Below are 13,104 nucleotides of genomic sequence, written 5' to 3' on the forward strand. Positions count from 1 at the left end.
TATTGTAATTACGCGCCTTCTGTTGTCCTCACTCAGCATGGAGGAGAGGCTGAGACTGTGAAGCTCCCTTTGAAGTGACAGCATAATGGGTGCATCATTTTCTAGCAATTTACCATGTTAGGCCCAGAGATTAGAGGATTAGGAGATTAGAGGATTAAGGTCTTATCAAAATATGTACTATTTCTCAGGCCAACCAAGAGGTTTGAATTTAAGAAGGGAATCATCCTAGTTATGAACAGCATTTCACAGCCACATTAAAAATTGCCATAAACATGACATTTCCTTTACATTACTCAGATTATTTTAGATTTTTATTTCACAAGTCACTTAATGCTTTTGTTTTGTTACTATTTATAGAAGGGTTTAGAATCAGGCAAACCCCGATTTCTTCTTATAAACAACCTTATGCAAGTTCACTTACACCTTTTATGAGCCTTTGTTTCCACTATATGTATATAGTACAATTTAATATATAATAACTATTATTGCTAATATCCTGAAATTCTTTAAGAATTATACACTAGAATCTAAAAATAATAAACGATATACCTCATTATGGCTAATAAAATGACCCGGCATTTGGACTAACAATCTGTAAAGGTTTAAGTTCCAACAAATATTTACTGTATACAATGTGCTCTTTCCCAGTGCAAAACTCAAAGTAACTTCCTATTAGATAATGAGACCCACAGGCTGGGTCTGGGGTTGGGGAAGAGAAAGAGAACTTGAATAAGTCTAACTAAAATGAAATGCAATACAAGAAATCTAAAACTTCAGTAACCTAACGTGACCCACATGTCAATAAAACTCTTCAAATACAATTTGAGAACTTCATGAAAACTTTATATGTTTTAGGCTCGGCGCCTGTGGCTCAAGCAGCTAAGGTACCAGCCATGTACACCTGAGCTTGCAGGTTTGAATCCAGCCTGGGCCCGCCAAACGACGACAGTTGCAACCAAAAAATAGCCGGGTGTTGTGGCGGGCGCCTATAATCCCAGCTACTTGGGAGGTAGAGGCAGGAGACTCGCTTGAGCCCAGGAGTTGGAGGTTACTGTGAGCTGTGATGCCATAACACTCTACCCAGGGTGATAGCTTGAGGCTCTGTCTCAAAAAAAAGAAAAAGAAAACTTTGTATGTTTTAGAAATTGGGGTGTTAATATTGAGTGTTCTACACTGTAATATAATTCACAGAGAGCCATGTCCTACATCAGTATACAAACTACTGTGAACACCACTCTGGAGGAAAAGATGGGCGTATTGGTTTCAAGACAGAGAATTAATACTGTGCTAGTAATATGACTTTTACAGGAATACTGTGGTGAACACAGGTAGTTAATACTTTAGTAAAGATTGGAATAGACTATTAAACAGAGCTTGGTAGTAAAAAAAAAACCTCACAAGCAGGCTCTACATTTTAGAAGTTTCACTCAGCAATTAAGAGAAGACTCTGTAGCACTCATGGCTGAACAGCAGCTGAAAAACTAAGATTAAAGACTTTTAGAATTTAGTACTAAATAGTACGAATACTGTTAGGAGCAGTCTTGGAAACATATTTAGTATAACATTCTTTCATTTAATCCTTTCTATAGTTTTATCAAGTATCCTCTTGCCTCCCTGACACCACCACCTACCCTGCTATCCTTCCACACACCATGGTCAGTGGCTGCTTGTTCACATTCTTATATCATGGAAGTTACTACCTCCTTGGAGGCTTCAAATTGGAATTGAAATATCACACAAATGGTTCCTCTTAAATACCACCTAACACGGAAAGCCATTTAAATCAGTGGGGGAGAAAAAAAAAACAAAAAATAAAATAAATAAATAAATAAATAAATCCGTGGGAAATCTGGAACTCCTCCCATTTCACTTCCTGTGTGGCTTTCACATGAGACCATTCAAAATCCCACTCCTCAGAGGTTTTTGTTCTCCAGCCTCCATACGAGCTCTCCCTGTAGGTCAGCCAGCCGTAGGACTGCTGCTTTCTGCTCTGCTGTCATCTGGGCACAGCCTTCATTCATTAGGACAATCTCAGACCCCAAATTACTGGATCACTTTGGATGCCAAACACTTATTTACATAAGTTATTTAGAAATGTAACCTCTTATCTGTCTAGACTGTCTACTCGAGTTGTCCATTATCTTATTTTTCAATAGGTCCTTTTGCTTTTTATCCAATACTGATCGTCATCCCCAACGGCTTCACTGCCTACCTGATACACTCGGCCTCATTCTAGACACAATTTCAACTTGTGTCTTACTTCTGTCTTCAACAAGGGTCCCCCTAGCGCCCTTCCCTTCCTTCCACGTTGCCCTGGCTAACAGCAAACCATTTGGCAATATTTGCTTTCTTCTCCCAGTTCCAACTGTTGAACAGAAATTATGCCAAGGAGACTGACACCACTAAAAGCCAACCACCAGCAATCTGGGCTGATTCCCCAGAATCTGGGAGATGCCCACAGTCAGCTCTCCAATTCCCACACAGCCCAAACCATCAAGCTCCCCAAGCCACTGCCTCCACTGCCATCTTATTTAGTAAACAACTCTACCCCATACTTCACAGAGGCCACTGAACACCAATTCTCTTTAATTTCTATCACAAACCTATTTATTCCTGTGCCTAGTCTCAAAGGAAGAATTTTTGTTCAGTTGTTAAACACTGATTCTTCCATCTGTAACACTTCACCTCCTCCAGAATATTCTTCTCTTATTCCTTCTCTTTCAATCTTTCTATATATACAACTGACCCTTGAGCAACACAGGGTTTCAGGGGTTCCAACCCCTCACACAGGATCCACAGATAACTTTTATTAGGTCATTAAATATGAAATATCTGATTTTATTTTTTTTAGCTTTTATTTTTTTGAGACAGGAGCCTCAAGTTGTCCCCCTGGGTAGAGTGCTGTGGCATTTCAGCTCACAGCAACCTCCAACTCCTGGGCTCAAGCGAGTCTCCTGCCTCAGCCTCCCAAGTAGCTGGGACTACAGGCACCCGCCACAACGCCCGGCCATTTTTTTTGGTTGCAGCCATCATTGTTTGGCGGGCCCGGGCTGGGGATTCGAACCCGCCGCCTTAGGCGTATGTGGCTGGTGCCTTAGCCACTTGAGCCACAGGCACCGAGCCAAAATGTCTGATTTTAAATCAAAAGTTTAGTTTATTATATCTCAAACAAGGTTCACAATGAATCGAAGTATGTGCCTGAACTATCAACATGGTTTTGCCTCTTAATGGTGCTTCTTTATGCCAGCAGTGAAGAAGCCTGGAGAGCAAGTGGTGATGAAATCACAAAAGGCATTTTCCACAGCTTGTTGAGAATTGCATATTTTTCCTTGCAAGAAGTGGTCAGTCAAAGCTTAGAAGAAGTGGTAGTCAGTGATGCAGGGTCTGATGACCACAGGGGATGACAGAGTTCTCAAGTCCAGACTTTGCAAGAAGAAGTGGTGGTCAGTAGTGCAGGGTCTGGTGACCACGGGGTGACAGACTTCCCACGTCCAGCCTCTGCAGTTTGAGCAGCATTGTTTCTGCAACAGCAGCATCTTTGGCCTGTCTCTGTTGACCAATCTTGGCTGCTTATTCATAAGGATCTTCATTAATTCAACTAGTGAGTTACAGGAGACATCCATGTAATCAGCTGACCAGGTTTCATGAAGCTGTAGTGGATAATACCAGCACTGGACCACCAAACAGATAACATTAGCTTTTTCTATGAATATTCAATTTTGGACTAGGTCTCATACTTCATCTTTATCCAACCTTTGTCTGAATGCTTGAGATTGTCAAAAAGAATCCCATTTTTCATCACACGTAACAATATGACATAGAAATGGTTCACCTTTATATCGTTACAGCAAAGCAAGGCAAACTTTGAGTCTATTTCTTTTCGAGAGACAGAGTCTCCCTATGTTGCCCTCTGTAGAGTACAGTCACATCACAGCTCACAGCAATCTCTTGGGCTTAAGCGATTTTCTTGCCTCAGCCTCCCAAGTAACTGGGATTACAGGCACCTGCCACAATACCTGGCTATTTTGTTGTTATAGTTGTTATTACTGTTGTTTGGCAAGCCCAGGCTGGGTTCAGACCCACTAGCCCCAGTGCATGTGGCCAGCACGCTAGCCACTGAGCTCCAGGCACCGAGCCCTATTTCTTTTCTCATGCTTGTTTAGTTCATGCATAACCCATCTATCCAGCTTCTTTACCTTGCTGATTTGTTTCAAATGGTCCAACGGTGTTGAAATAGTAACGTCAAACCTTGCTGCTAATTTACATATAGGTTAGATGAATTCGGTTTCACTATATCTTTCGTTTTATCATTATCTACCTTGGTCTCCGGCTGCCCATGTGGCTCATTTTCAAGATTAAAATCACAAGAATGAAATTTCTCCAATCATCAATGTACTATATGTTCATTAGCCACGTCCTTCCCAAATGCGTCACGGATATTTCATGCTGTCTGTGAACAATGGTTCCATAGTGGAACTCATATACAAATTAACACAAGTTTTTTAGTTATGCCCCCACAGATGACTCAAACTTTACCTATGTGAAACTGAACTCTTCCTCTTGATCTACCCTATATTCCCACTTTCCAAAAAAGAACATCACCAGTTTTCCCAACCAAAGTCTGGTCATCATTTTAGGGTCCTCCTTTTCCCTCCAGGGCCCCTGCAGTTACAAGTTACTAAAATTCTGTAGATTCTGCCTCTGCCTCTCAGGCCGTCAATTCAAGGATGGGTCTTTACTACTTCTCAATCTGCGGTAAGGGACAGGTTTACTTCTTATTTCTGTCATTAATTCCCACTTCATGTGGCCCCAGTGACTCAGCGTCCAGGTGTTTCTCTCTGCTCTCACTTGGCTGCAGACCACACCTGAAGGAGCACTGTTCCAAACGGCCTTCCTGGCCTGGTTTCAGTCATCAGTTGATATTCCTATCTTTCCAGGTAGTATTTCTGGAACGCATATCTAATCACATCCTTTCCTTCCATTTCTACCCCTTGCCTCCACATCACAGTCCTTTGCCCACCGGTCCAATTTAACATTTCCCTTCACCTGTGGCTGCCATCCTCAAATATCCACACTTCCTCCGACATACTGCACTGTCTTAGATCTTTGCCAATAGCTGTCGCTTCTACTCTGAATGCCTCCCGACCTTCCCTAGAAGGTCACAAGTACTCCTTTCTGAAGGCTCATCACGAATGACATCTTTTCCTCATTTCCTAATGCCAACCCAGCTAGATAAAGTGAGTCTCTCCTTGGGAGCCCCTGCAATTCTTAATCACACAGTTTTTACATCTCTCTCAACCTAAACAAAGTCTCAGTCTATAAGCAGCAAGGGCTTTAATCTTTATTATAATCCTTTTGATTTTTCTTAAAACTGTAACAACCGATAATCAAAATAGCTCCTCCTGAATTAACTTATGAGACCACGTCCACATGAACCACGGCTGGGGAACTGGAAGAGGAAAGAAGTAACAGGCACCAAAGCAAATGCAAATTAAAACACACGTTATCTGAAAAATGCTACAGGGCGGCACCTGTGGCTGAAAGGAGTAGGGCACTGGCTCCATATGCCGGAGGTGGCGGGTTCATAACCCAGCCTCAGCCAAAAACTGCAAAAAAATAAAAAAATAAAAAAAAATCTATAAGAAAAATGAAGTAGTTCAAAATTTAAATAGTTCTGTGAATATAATGATGAGAGATAAGTGTTTTGTCCTCTATTTTCTGAAGTTTCTATTACCTTTTCACCACATCTTTTAATTATAAATTTTATATCCAGTTATAGCATAGACACTTCTGTGTATTGCTAAATAATCTTCATTACCATCACCTTTTTAAAAAAGCTATATTAAACTTCATCTACTAGGCAGGCCATAATATAGTCACTTGCCTAATACATGGTTTTTAGCACTCTCTAAGTTATCTGCATCTCCAATTAATGTACTGAACATTTTTGTAGCTGTATTTCTTTCTCAAAATTTTATATTATTCTCTTAGGGTTCCTAGAAAGACAGCTGAAAAGTCAAAGAACATAAACATTTTCTATGATGCCCAGGCAGATCTCACACTTGTGGGCTCCAGCAATCCTCCTGCCTTGGCCTCCCAGAGTGCTGGGATGATGACAGGCATGAGCCCCCCAACTCCCAGCCAACAAAAACATTTTATTCTTAAACTGCTTACCAAAAAAAGTTGTACCAATCTATACTGCCATCAGCAATGTATTAGCATGCTAAGACATTGCATATTTTAAGCATTATACATACCACATTGCATTTATTTATCAGCTCAGTTGTACATATCTCCCCCAAACAATTAATTAAACAGAGGGAACTATCAAAACACTAAGGTTGGCTCAGCGCCACATGCACAGGGCTGGCGGGTTCAAGCCCACCCCAAGCCTGCTAAACAACAATGACAAGTGCAACCAAAACACAGCCAGGCGTTGTGGAGGGCACCTGTAGTGCCAGCTACTTGGGAGGCTGAGGCAAGAGAATTGCTTAAGCCCAAGAGCTTGACATTGCTGTGATGCTACAGCACTCTACTGTGGGTGACACAGTGAGACCCCATCTCAATAAAAAAACAAAAACAAACAAAAAAACCTCTAAGATTAAACATTCCAAGTAAATGAGCATTTTTAAACCCACCAGTGAGAGCATAATTTAGAATGTTCACTGTGTAGGCGCTTCTAGCAATAAATCAATCATGTGAATCACGTGCTCTTAGCTATGTTTATGTCAAATGTTCACGTATAAGGATATTCAATAAAGATTTAAAATATTACAAACTCCTCCTGGTCAATGTGCAAAAGCAGTAGCAAAGACATAATATGATTAAATACAAAGGATTTAACAACTTTTAGAAAGCTCTATAAAGTTGACAAGATAAATCATTTGTAAAAATCAAGTAGATAAATCACCAGCCTGAAATAATGGCTTTAAGGTTGTTGAGATCTCTTTGTACTATATTTGCCATATATATAAATAACAACCATGACAAAAACATTTCTTCAGAACTACATATCAAATACTTGTCATGCTTTACAAATATTTTTCTCATTAACCACTAAGAACCCTATCAGTTATGTGTTACACGCTATGAATATCTCCATTCTATAAATGAGTAAACCGATGGTAAATTGCCTGGGTCACACAACTAATAAAGAATAGCGTTTAGACAGGACCCAGATAGTCTTGACTTCAAGAATGTATGTATTCAAGGACAAATAATTTTTTTTTTTTTTTTTAAGACAGAGCCTCAAGCTGTGGCCCTGGGTAGAGTACTGTGGCATCACAGCTCACAGCAACCTCCAACTCCTGGACTCAAGTGATTCTCCTGCCACCTCCCAAGTAGCTGGGACCACAGGCGCCCACCACAACGCCTGGCTATTTTTTGGTTGCAGCGGTGATTGGTGTTTTGGCGGGCCAGGCTGGCTGCCTTAGCCACTTGAGCCACAGGCGCCAAGCCAAGGACAGATAATTTTTAAATATTTGAATACAGTTGAATGTTATTTCTGATTCTTATTTTTTTAATACACATCCTTTGAGTATTTTATCAGAATATGGGCATAAAGCAAACTGCTTAAACTTGATAGTTTGGACAGTGGCTCACCACGCCTACTATTCCATCTCCAGCACTGACTTGTGGGGACAATGAATGCCATTTATTATCCTGGTTACACATTCATCAAGGCAAAGGAAGAAAGTTGCTAAGGTTACAATTAATTAAAAACTGTAATTTGGCAATGACATTGTGGTCCTTTTACTCGATAAAAATTTCTAATGGTTTTGGATATTAGTTAATAAAACAAATATAGGTTCAACCCATCCATATCACAGTTTCTATTAATAAGCCTACTCATTTTTTCCCCAGCCAAGTCTTACTTTGAATTTTTATTTTACTGCCTCTTTTTTAAAAAAGTGTCAGTGCTTTTATTTCTCCTGAGGAATCTCTAATTCAAATATTTACAAAAGTTGATCCTAAACCCTCTGAGATGTCAATCTTTAATCAAAATACTTTTCAGGATTTTTAGAACATCAGAAAAAAAAGAAACAAAATGATAAACATAGCATACCAAAATGTGTGGATTCTAACTAAAATGGTGCTAAAGAGAAATTTACAATCTAAACCTCAATGCTTTTTAAAAAATCAGTGTAAAATTAGATACATACTGCATTTTACTGCACTTTAGTTTTTGTTTTTACAAATTCAAAGTTTGTGGCAACTCTATCTCAAGTGAATCTATCAGTGACATTTTTCCAAAAAGACCGTACGTTCTTCATGCCTTTGTGTGACGCTTTGGTAATTCTCACACTACTTCAAACTTTGTCATTATCATTTTATCTGTTATGGCAATTTGTGGTCAGCAATCTTTGATGTCACCACTGTAATTGTTTAGGGGCACAACAAACTATAGCCACGTAAGACAGCAAACTCAACTGATGAATGTTGCTATTATATGTGTCCTGACCAGTCCCCACCTCTCCCCCTCCTCTCAAAACTCTCTATTCTCTGACATAACAATATTGAAATTAGGCTAAATAATAACCCTATAATGGCTTCTAAGTGTTCAAGTGAAAAAAAAGCATCCCATAATTCTCACTTTAAATCAAAAGCTTAGTGGGGAAGGGAAGTCCAAAACCAGGGTAGGCCAAAAGCTCAGCCTCTGTGGCAAACAGTCCAGTTGTGAATGCAAAGGAAATTAAAAGTGCTGCCCCAGTGAACACATGACTTATGAGAAAGCAAAACAGCCTTATTGCTGATAAGGAGAAGCTTACTGGTCTGGATAGAAGATCGGCCACACTCCCTTAAGCCAAAGCCTAATCCAGGGCAAGGCCCTAATTCTCTTCAATCCAGTGAAGTCTGAGAGAGATGTGAGGAAGCTGAAGAAAAAAGGTCTGAAGCTAGTAGGGGTTGGCTCATGAGGTTTGAGAAAAAGACGTCATCTCCATAACATAAATGTGTAAGGTGGAACAGCAAGTATTGATATGGAATTTGCAGCAAGCTCTCCCAAAGACCTACCTAAGGTAACTGATGAAAGCAGACACTAAACAATAGATTTTCAATGCAGACAAAACAGCTTTCTATTGGAAGAAGATGCCGTGTAAGACTTTCTTAGCTGAAGAGGAGAAGTCAGTGCCTGACTTCAAAGCTAAAGCTTAAAGGACAGGCTGAGTCTCTCAGTAGGGGCTGGTCCAGTTGGTGACTTTAAATTCAAGCCAATGCTTATTTACTATTCCAAAAATCCCAAGGCCCTTAAGAATTAAGTTAAATCTACTATGCCTGTGCTCTATGAATGGAAAACAAAGCCTAAATGACAGACATCTGTTTTCAGCATGGCTCACTGAATTTTTTTTTTTAAATATGAAACGCTTCACGAATCTGCATGTCATCCTTGCGCAGGGGCCATGCTAATCTTCTCTGTATTGTTCCAATTTTAGTATATGTGCTGCCGAAGCGAGCACCTCACTGAATATTTTAAGCCCACTATTGAGCTCAGAAAAAAATACTCCTTTCAAAATATTCCCAACTCATTGACAATGCACCTGGTCACCCAAGAGGTCTGATGGAGATGTACAAGGAGATCAATTTTGTTTCAAGCCTGCTAACATTTACTCTGCAGCCCATGGATTAAGGAGTAATTTTGACTTTCAAGTCTTATTTTTTAAGAAATAATTTTGCACAGCTTTAGCTGCCTTAGATGGTGATTCCTCTGATGAATCTGGGAAAAGTAAATTGGAAACCTTCTGGAAGGCATGCATCATTATGGATGCCAGTAAGAACATTCGTGATTCATGGCAGGATGTCAAAATACCAGTATCAACAGGAGTTTGGAAGTTGATTCCAACTCTCATGAATGACTCTGCGGCGTTCAAGACTTCACGGAGGAAGTAATTACAGATGTGCAAGAGAACTAGATTAGGAGTAGAGCCTGAAGATGTGCTGAATTGCTGGAATTTCATGATAAAACTTGAATGGATGAGGTGTTGCTTCTTACAGATGAGCTAAGACAGTGGTTTCTTGGGATGGAACTACTCACGATGAACATACGTGAACAGTGGTGAAATAAGAACAAAGCGTAAGAATATTATATTAACTAGGCGACAAAGCAGGGGTAGGGTTATGTTATTTTTTAAAAAAAAACACTCATTCGCCGGGCATGGTGGCTCATACCTGTAATCCCAGCACTAGGGAGGCTGAGGTGGGAGAATTGCCCGAGCTCACAGGTTCGAGACCAGTCTGAACAAGAGTGAGACCCCCGTCTCTAAAAAATAGCCAGGAATTGTGGTGGGCACCTGTAGTCCTACTTGGGAGGCTGAGGCAAGAGAATCACTTAAGCTCAAGAGTTTGAGGTTGCTGTGAGCTGTGACACTGCAGTACTCTACTCTAGGATGAGTAAGACACTATCTTCCAAAAAAAGAAGTTAAAAAGAGTGAATAGCCAATTATTCCCAAAGTAGGTAGAAAAATGAAAACAAAAATCGTAATATAAATCAATGAATTAAAAGAGCAGATAAAGTTCAAAGTTAATTCTTGAAAAGAGATTAATACAAGTCTCTTTCAGCAAGTCTGATCAAGTAAAATGGGGAAAAAAAGAAATTACTACTGTATTAGGAATAAAAGCAGTACTATGAGAATAGAGCCTCCAGACTTCTACTAGAATACTATGAAAAATTTTCTGTCAATAAAATCCAGTATCTTAGAGGATATTCTTGAAAAACACAAATTTCAAAATTTATACTAGAACAAAGTGCACATTTATTTATTTGGAGAGAGAGTTCACTGCCACCTGGCTGTGTGCATATTAGCATTGAATTCTCTGAGCCTTGATTTCCTTATTTATTTATTCATTTATTTATTTATTTTTAAAACAACAGGCTATTTTATGTTGCAGTTGAACCCACGACCCTCGGTTTAATGTGGCTGGTGCCCAGCTGAAAGTGAACATTTAAACAGCTGTATACCTATTAAAGAAATTAAATATGTAATAAAAAAACTTTACACAAAAAAATCCTTGGCCCAATTTGATTCACAGGCCAATTCAAAACATTTAAGGAAGAAAAACAATTTATAATACATTAACTTTTGCAGAACACAGAGGTAACATTTTGTACCTCATTTTTCAAAGCCAGCATAATTCTCAAAAAGCTGACAAAGACAACACAAGAAAGGAAAACCAAAGGTCAAATCCTTCATGAATTAAAAATCCTTTTAAAAACTATTATCAGGCTCGGCGCCTATGGCCCAAATGGCTAAGGTGCCAGCCACATACACCTAAGGTGGGTGGGTTTGAATACAGCCTGGGCCCGCCAAACACTGACGGCTGCAACCAAAAAATAGCCGGGCGTTGTGGCGGGCGCCTGTGGTCCCAGCTACTTGGGAGGCTGAGGCAGGAGACTCGCTTGAGCCCAGGAATTGCAGGTTGCTGTGAGCTGTGATGCCACAGTACTCACTACCCAGGGCAATAGCTTGAGGCTCTGTCTCAAAAAAAAAAAAACGATTATCAGTAACATTTTCAAAAAATACATCATGGTCAAGTGGGCTGTTTCCAAGAAACTGAAGGCTGGGTTGGCATTTTCCAATAGTCTCATTTTCTCCCACTTCTCCAAGATGATTTGCTCTCAGGAATCTGTACCAACTTAAAAGGATTTCTCATGTCTGGGTAACACCACACCTCATCAGCAAACTCTTTACCCCCGTCAAGGCTCTGCTTACAGGTTGCCGTCTCTGAGAAGCCAATAATTTATATGCTATGTGGAAATTTTTAGAGTGAAAGATGAAGAAAAGACATAGTAATGTACAAAACTAAAGCATCCTCAGAGAAATGAAAATATATTTCATCCAAGAAAAAAGTATAAGATGGTATTTGCAATTAAAAATGTTTATAATATAAAATTAAGGGAATTACTGAGATACAAATGTAAAAGGCAAAGAGTTGGAAGACAAAAGGGAAAATATTTTTAGTTAGAGGATCAATCCAGGAGGCACAATATCCTAATAACATGTTAGAAAGAAAGACGGAAAGGAAGAAAGGGAAGGAAGGAAGGAAGAAGGGAGGGAGGGAGGACCAAACAAGGAAGAAAGAAAAATACCAAAAGGTGTAAACCCAGCAAATGTGAATTTCCAGACTGAATAAAATCCACTAGGTCCCCTACAATGAATAAAAATGATCCCTAACAAGATGCGAATATCTTGAATATTCAGAACAGGTTAATAAAGATACTGAAAATGTCTATGGAAGGAAGAAGAAAAAAATCCCATCACAGTTCACACATAAAGGGTCAAGAAACAGATGGCATCAGATTTCTTAACAGCAGTATTAGAAGCTAGACAAAGCATTGCCTCTTAAGATTTAAAGGAAAAATTATATCTAACCTAGAATGATTTACCCAACCAAATTATCAATTAAGTATCAGTTTAGGAAAACACAGTATTTTTAATCAGTGAAAGTTTAAAACATTTCCTTCCTCCCATGCATCCTCTCTCAAGCAATAACTGGAGAAGTTGCTTTACCAACAAGCTAAGAAAGAGGAAGACCCAGACATTTCCAGAAAGACTGATGGGCAAGATAAAATAACCAGGATTACAGGCACGTGGCAGACCCAGAAAACAGATAGACAGACAAACAGTTCAGATTGCAGAGTTCCATGAGAGATATGACCAACTTGAAATAAAAATAATAGCTTTAAATTGAGAGGAGATTTACACTTCTAAATGGAGATGAATTGATGATAAAAGTACACAAAATCAAGCAAACAAAAATCATAGTAATTATGAACATAGTAATTAACTCCAGGAAAAAAAAAGCCTTATAGAAAACAGAAAGTGTCATCATGACATACTAAGCCTCCATGGTAACAGACACTTACACATTCAAAAAGCGTACACACTGAGCACTGATTCCACCAAAAACTGTCAAACTGTGTTGAAGGGTGAGCGTGGACAGCACATGTACACATATGCACGGCTCTGTGTGAGAGGGAGGCTAACCATGAAAGATACCCAGTCTCCCTTTCCCATACAGAAAATCTGGTCCACAGATAATTGTCTAAAAACACCAGGGAGGTGTGGAGGTGAAGGTAAGAAATAGCAGAGTAAGCAGGATACATTAAAA

At 39.5% G+C, this 13,104-nt stretch overlaps 1 protein-coding gene and 1 non-coding gene across 4 annotated transcripts in view; both read right to left on the bottom strand.

The window, feature by feature from the left end:
• Positions 1 to 13,104, bottom strand: part of BMP2K (BMP2 inducible kinase) — a 135,091-nt gene that overhangs the window by 14,325 nt on the left and 107,662 nt on the right. The gene's annotated exons all lie outside the window — the stretch shown is intronic.
• LOC111725391 lies at positions 9,349 to 9,455 on the bottom strand. The gene has a single exon (XR_002773467.1). It is a non-coding gene; the product is annotated as a U6 spliceosomal RNA (small nuclear RNA).

This window comes from Otolemur garnettii, unplaced genomic scaffold (assembly GCF_000181295.1).
Source record: "Otolemur garnettii isolate 467f Iridium unplaced genomic scaffold, OtoGar3 scaffold00039, whole genome shotgun sequence".
In the NCBI taxonomy this organism is placed as follows: domain Eukaryota; kingdom Metazoa; phylum Chordata; class Mammalia; order Primates; family Galagidae; genus Otolemur; species Otolemur garnettii.